The sequence below is a fragment of the Chiloscyllium plagiosum genome, chromosome 12 (assembly GCF_004010195.1).
Source record: "Chiloscyllium plagiosum isolate BGI_BamShark_2017 chromosome 12, ASM401019v2, whole genome shotgun sequence".
Taxonomy (NCBI): Eukaryota; Metazoa; Chordata; class Chondrichthyes; order Orectolobiformes; family Hemiscylliidae; genus Chiloscyllium; species Chiloscyllium plagiosum.
Window position 1 is genome coordinate 45,821,446 of NC_057721.1, and position 7,976 is coordinate 45,829,421.

Consider the following 7,976-nt stretch of genomic DNA (forward strand, 5'->3'; position numbering starts at 1 on the left):
CTTGTCTATTTATCCTTTCCTTCATGATTTTATAAACCTCTATAAGGTCACCCCTCAGCCTCCAACGCTCCAGAGAAAACAGCCCCAGCCTATTCAGCTTCTCCCTATAGTTCAAACCCTCCAACCCTCATAACGTCCTCATAAATCTTTTTTGAAACCTTTCAACATCCTTCTTACAGCTCAAACACTGCAACTCTGGCAACATCCATGAAAAGGTCCAGAGAAGATTTACTAGTTTCACAACATCATTCCTATAGCAATGGGACCAGAATTGGATGCAATATTCCAAAAGTGGCCTAACCAATGTCCTGTACAGCCGCAACATGACCTCCCAACTCCTGTACTCAATACTCTGACCAATAAAAGCAAGCATACCAACAACCTTCTTCACTATTCTATCTACCTGTGACTTCACTTTCAAGGAACTATGAACCTGCACTCCAAGGTCTCTTTGTTCAGCAACACTCCCTAGGCTCTTACTATTAAGGGTATAAGTCCTGCCCTGATTTGCCTTTCCAAAATGCAGCAACTGACATTTATCTAAATTAAATTCCATCCGCCACTCCTCAGCCCATTAGCCTATTTGATCAAGATCCTGTTGTAACCTGAGGTAACCTTCTTTGCTGTCCACTACACCTCCAATTTTGGTGTCACCTGCAAACTTACTAGCCATGCCTCCTATACTCACATCCAAATAATTTATGTAAATGAGGAAAAGCAATAGATCCAGCACTGATCCTTGTGGTACACCACTGGTCCCAAGCCTCCAATCTGAAAAACAACCCTCCACCACCACCCTCTGTTCTGTATCCAAATGGCTATTTCTCCCAGTATTCCATGTGAGCTAACCTTGCTAACCAGTCTACCATGAAGAACCTTGTCAAATGCCTTATTGAAGTCCATATAAGATCACGTCCACCACTCTGCCCTCATCAATCCTTTTTGTTACTTCTTCAAAAAACTCAATCAAGTTAGTGAGACATGATTTCCCACGCACAAAGCCATGTTGAATATCCTGAATCAGTCCTTGTCTTTCCAAATACATGTAAATCCTGTCCTTCAGGATTCCCTCCAACAACCTGCCAACCACCGATGTCAGGCTCACCGGTCTATTGTTCCCTGGTCAAGGAAGTTAGAAAGCCACAAAGGGATCAGTTCCATGTTTTATTTCTCTTTCAAGTCATACTGGTGACTCAAGGGTTAAACATTCCACTACGAAAGAGACTCATTGTAGTATCAATTGAATGTCTGTCCTCTTACAGTATAGACAGAACATCTCAGTAGGGAGGAGGCTGACTGAATCTTAGAGAAGGAATCCACTGGAGCCACACATGTGGATTTCTCTGCAGCCTCAGGCAAAGGTATTTATCCTCCCTAGACAAGACTGATAGCCTTGACCACAAACCTGTTAAACTGCCTCCTGCTCCCATTATCTTGCTTCCCCTCTGTATTAGCATAGGCATATGAAGCCACCATTGAGAACTGACAAAACCCTTCTGTTTTAATCTCTTCCCATTAACACATGATCATGAAGAATACGATAATCAGTCCCTGTAATCCATTCTCTCGTTATCACAGGATATCAACATTCACCGGACCTTGTAAAATTATAATTGCCCATCTTAAACAATGTAACATCAATCAAACAAGTGACTTATAGACCTTTTGTATTATTCATATAAAAATACTGCCTTTGTGTGTAGAACAGAGATTCGTGGAGAGATGTCACCACAAGTAGACGCACGACTACTTTTAGGAACATTGAGAATCTCTCACCAGCTGTCCGATAATAAAGCATCTACCATTGTACTGAAGCTTGTGTTGTCCGGATTTGTGGAACAAAACATACATCAACAGGTTTTTCCTTATCACTTTTCTTAAATAGTGGCACAACATTAGCCAACCTCCAGCCTTCCAGCACCTCACCTGTGGCTAATGATTTTCAGAACTAAGAATTTCATTACTGATGTATTAGATCAATGTTCGGAAGTCCTGCTGCATCCAATCATGAATGGTGGTGGACATTTAACAACTTACTGCAAGAACAGGCTCCACAAATATCCCCATCCTCAAGAGTCTAGCACATCAGCAGCTTCAGTGAATTGCTGAAGCATTCACAGCAATCTTTAGCCAGAAATGCCAGGTGGATGAACCATCTCAGCCTCCTCCAGTCATCACCAACATCAGAGATACCAGTCTTCAACTAGTTTGGCAACGAGGAAGTTGCAACAGTGAGGGTAGAAAACTAGAAAACTGAAGTACAACAGGTAATAGAATGAAACATTTTGTGATAAAACAGATAATTAGACAGTGGAAATAAGTAAAGCAGATAGACATGCTGTTGGAATACATGGGGTCTCACAGTAGCTCACTGGTTAGCACTGCTGCCTCACAGTGCCAGGGACCTGGGTTTGATTGCAGTCTCAAGCATCACTCTGTGTGGAGTTTGCACATTCTCCCGTGTCTGCGTGGGTTTCCTTCATGTGCTCCGGTTTCCTCCCAAAATCCAAAGATGTGCAGGTCAGGTGAATTGACCATGCTAAGTTACTCACAGTGTTCAGGGATGTGTAGGTTAGGTGGGTTAGCCATGGGAAATAAGAGGTTACAGGGATAGGTAGGTCTGAGTGGAATGTTCTTTAGAGGATTGGTGTGGACTCAATGGGCCAAATGGCCTGCTGCCGTGGTACAGGGATTCTATGTATTTTAACCTGAGACTGGATACGAATCAGGCTGATGGGCCGCAGGCACAAGCTGTCTTGTGCAGTAATGGGGTAGGGAAAGAGGGGTTACATTCAACTCCAGAATTAGGTCTACCTCTCAGTGAATGAGTGTAAGCTTTTTAGTTTGGTACTGTCAGTAACAGGGCGAAAATGAGGACTGCAGATGCTGAAGATCAGAGTCAAGATCAGCGTGGTGCTGGAAAAGCACAGCAGGACAGGCAGCATCTGAGGAGCAGGAAAATCAACATTTTAAGCAGGAACCGTGCATCATATTCCTGTTGAAGAGCTCCTGCCCGAAATGTTGATTTTCCTGCTCCTTGGAAGCTGCCTGATCTCCTGTGCTTTTCTAGCACCACTCTGATCTTGACTGCTGTCAGTAACAATCTACTCTCCAGCTGGTCCCATCTTGCAGTCATGAGAAGTCTGAGTAGGCAGGAGAAGTCTGTGGGTGGGACTGTGATGTTCAGAAATCTCGGAGCTCCCAGCCTCCCAGATGGAAATTTGCTTCCGTCTTTTCCAGTCTTTCTGTAAGCGACTGGACATAGTTTTCAGAGTAATGGAAAATTACTGAGAGTTGGGGTCCCATTGACAGCTGCAGCCTGCTTTGGTGTAGAGACTCCCTCTCAATTGTTCTTGGAATTGCTGCCTCTTTGTCTTTTGCCCCTGCTTTTACAGGAGGGTGGTGTCGCCCCGCACTGCTCAAGTGCCCCCCCATGGCAGATGCCCAATGGTACTGGTGTACAAATGGCTGATTCAACGTAGCAGTGTGCAGGACTACATTAGAAAGCTACTCTAAAACGTGCTGGTCGAGTGTTGACTAACTGCTATGAAGCATAAATTTAATAGGGCTCTTCAGATCCTGTCTCCTGGCCAGCAGTGCTGCCAATGGTATCTGCATGGCAGCTAGTCAAGGAGAATGAGAGTCTGGTCCACCAAGTTAAACAGCACTACTTCTTGAAGCATATTCAACAACCTACTCACCCAATACCCTCTGTATAAGGAATTCACATCCTGATTAATAACAAGAGATACTGGTTGAGAAGCTCACGTATCTATGAAAATAAACAAACAGCACTTGAACACCCATTTAAAACATAATCCTTTTATCAGCTCATAAATCTTTCTCATATTCGTAAGCTTGGAGTCTCCTTGATAGTTTCTTCAAAAATACTCAGCTCAGCAGAATCCATTACTGGATTTGGAACTCAGAGCAGCATTTAGAGTGAGAATACACTGAACAACTGCACACTGCTATGTTGAATCAGCCATTTGTATACCAGTACCATTGGGCATCTGCCATGGGGGGGCACTTGAGCAGTGCGGGGCGACACCACCCACCTGTAAAAGGAGGGGCAAAAGACGAAGAGGCAGCAATTCCAAGAACAATTGAGAGGGAGTCTCTACACCAAAGCAGGCTGCAGCTGTCAATGGGACTCCAACTCTCAGACTTTTAAATTCATCAGCAGTGAGGAATAATATTCTTCATAGAAATGGCAAAATACTGGGCATGAGCAATGAAATGGTAAGAGACAGGGAACAGAAAGGCCATGGAGGTCATAGAATGACATAGAATTGACCATTAAAGAAGGAGCTGTCCTGAGATGATTGAGAACCAATACCACAGGAGACTGTAATGTCCAGCTCGATGATCATGGAGATGTGCATCCTTATCATAAGACTTCACAACTAGTGAATGTCCTTACCACCTCCTGCCAGTCACAGTAGCCTTAAAGGTCTTTGCTTTTGGGTCTAGTGTCATTTGGGAGCCTTGGTGACACTTCACAAATGGCTCACCCAACTACACCTTACAGCTTATTGATGTCCTATTCACGAGAGCTAAACAGTACATTAGATTCCAGAGAGATAGAACCTTCCAGGCAAAAGGGTATCAGGGCTTCACCTCCATCATTTGACGTCCCCAAGGTACAGGGCACACACATCCATCTATCATCAAGGCACCCTGTAACCGGTTAGTATGAATCATCACGTAGGGGTGGCCAGGGGGCTTGTTCTACCCCTTCAACATTCAATCTGTCTACCATCATGACAGAAGCTTCCTCCATGCACTTTCTGTGGCTCTTCATTCTCCTTCCCCCAACTCCTGGACTAGGTGTGTGGATTCTAGGGAAAAGGGATATCCTTTGAAGAGATGGCCGGTTATCCCTTCACAAGGTCTCAAGACGAGATCACACAGGTGGAGCAACCAAAGGTCCCAAGGACCACTTTGTAATCGAATGGGTCATCAGGTTCCTGAGGATATGATCCAATACTTGGGCTGGTTGGGTGATGCCCTGCAGCACATTCCTATAATATCATGTCCAGTCCATTGCACTCTCCATGCACATTGTCCTCCATTGAGTTAAGATCCTGGAACAATCTGAAGAAGAGAAGTTGCGGTTAAAGACATGGAGAAAGAAGAGGAGGAGGAGGGAATTGCAGAATATTGAGGTGACCTGGTTGGAGAGGGACCTAACTGGGATCAGGTTGCTGTTAATGTCAGAAACCATCTGATCAAGACACTTTGTAGTTGAGCCATTCTAACTCTGGAGGATGGCAAATTTAGAAATCATCTTAAGTTTTTGGGAGAAGACTTCCATCGAAGATACAACTGGGAATTGATTCATTGTAACTGGTAATCTGTCTAGAGGTTTCACTGACACATAAAATGAATTCTACTTCCCTTCACCACATCGTCCCTCTTCCCCTATTCTGTTATTAATAAAGCATACCCAACCATTTTTATGTATCTAAATTCATTGGAGGGTGTTCAAGGAAAAAAAAGTGCAAGTTTACAAGTGAGACAGAGCTCCTTGACCTGGCACAGTTCCCTCTGCTCTCAGTCATTTCTACACAGTTCTCTCCTTGTGGTCTTGGATAACGTGGAGACCACCTACTCACTTGTCTCCTTTTGCATTTGCAATATACAGGGCATTCAGCAACAGTGTGGAGCTGCCAGAGGCTGCTGTCCTGGGTTGATTGTAGAGGCTGTCCCTATCACTAGCCTGGCCTGTTTAGATAGTCTGTCAATCAAAAGAAAGTGAAGAAGGAGACAGAAGATATAAAAGAAAGAAGATGGAGGTAGATGAGAAGGGTTGGTAAGACTGTCGTCATCATTATTGTGCTTCTGCTGAGGACTGGCAACCTTATCTTCCTCAATGATTACTTTAGTTCTTGGCTGATAGTCTGACTGGCTGAGACAGGCATCAGTTGTGTTACAACTAGCACCTGTCCAGCCACCTCTCCATCAGTGGCACTGACTGATTCATGCTGGTACTTATCCTTTTTCTGTCAATGTACAGTTCTCCGAGTGCTGCCACAGATGAGTTTTCATGGAAGCGCTGATGGGTTCAACACCCTGACTCATGCCAATGCACATGGGCTGTTCTGTGCTCAGTTCATGACAGCTCAAGGGATCCAGCCACGGGCGAACACATCCATTGCTGCCAATCTACATTAGGGCTGTCTTGATTGTGACTCCTGAAATTGTATATGTGCCTGAGCAGCGCAATGTCTGTCCTCCCTCCTGCACACCCAAGATATTCTCAACACCCAGTCTATGTGTACGAGAGACTATCTGGGCTAGTGAAGAATATGCTCAAAAGATGTGGGGATTCCTCAGAGGTCTGCTATGGCAATGATGCATCCCCTTCATCTGTGTATTGCACATCCTATTCACCTTCTCCATTCGGAATATCCTTAATACCATCTGCGTCTTACTCCTGACCAGCTACCAAGGTGATCTTCTTAACTCTAATCTTCCCTGGCGATGATAATGTGTCAGTTGGGAACACCTCCTCCAGTCTTCTCTTTCGTTGACAGTCAGAGTCTTTTTACTCCTGCGATGCCAAAAAAACAAGGTGTGACTGCTGGTCTAAATGTCCAATGCCACCTATTCACTACAACTGCCAATGCCTGGCAGTCCTCAGCAGCAATTAGACTCTCAGCCATTCTGAAGGCTCATTAAATGTCCTGTATGCTAACTTCACCCATGTTCAAGCACAGCATGTACCTTCAAGCTGCTCAGTTGGAGTACGTACTGGAGGATGAATACCCAGAGGCCTGGCTATTGCAGCCATCTTGTTAAAGTAAATAAGATCATTGAAACTCTGTCTGCATTTTACCCAGCTCTTCCTCATAACAGTCCATCTGCTCCAAGTCTCAGTCAGGCACATTCAGGCCTGTTTGACTTGAGAGAGTAACATTCAGAAAGGAGATCTCTCTCCTCTTCTTCACTGCCTCAAGGAGGTCCTCCTGGTCAGCATCTATGAAGCACAAAGCATCCGAACCCTGAATTACAATCCTGCAACTCCATGCCTATCACTGCAAATGAAGTAGTAAACAAAAACAACCACTGGAAGGCTGTTCTGATCTATGTAAATTGGGATGCCACTAGCTCGGTCCTGTCTCCATGCTCACTGCCTAACTGGCAACCCAACCTGCCCTCTCGCCAATTAAGTCCACCATGGAAATTTTCCTCCTCCGCAGGGGGGAGATGGCAACCTCAAAAACAGTTTCAACATCAGTATCCCAATCCATGAAAGAGAGAGAGAGAGAGAGAGAGAGACAGGCAGACAGACAATCAAGTCTCAAGAATTGCACAGCATATAACAGGCAGGCAAGCTACTGCTATAAGTTTCCCAATCTGGCCATAATTCATAATTGCCACAGTATGTTAGCTTACTGTACCATGAATCCATCATATTAAATCTTACAATAATCATACAATATTTAATATTATTGCTATATATCATGTTGCATTGGCAGACCTAAGCTTGGAAAAAAAAACCCCTTCCTGGACCTCTCCATCTTCATTAATGATGACCGACTTGACACTGACTTTTTTTACAAATCCAACGACTCCCCCACCTACCTGGATTACACCTCTTGCAAAAATGCCATCCCGTATTCCCAATTCCTCCGCCTCGCCGTATCTGCTCCCAGGAGGACCAGTTCCACCACAGAACACACCAGATGGCCTCCTTCTTTAGAGACTGCAATTTCCCTTCCCATGTGTTAAAGATGCCCTCCAACGCATTTCGTCCACATCCCGCACCTCCGCCCTCAGACCCCACCCCTCCAACCGTAACAAGGACAGAACGCCCCTGGTGCTCACCTTCCACCCTACCAACCTTCGCATAAACCAAATCATCCGCCGACATTTCCGCCACCTCCAAACAGACCCCACCACCAGGAATATATTTCCCTCCCCACCCCTTTCCGCCTTCCGCAAAGACCGTTCCCTCCGTGACCACCTGG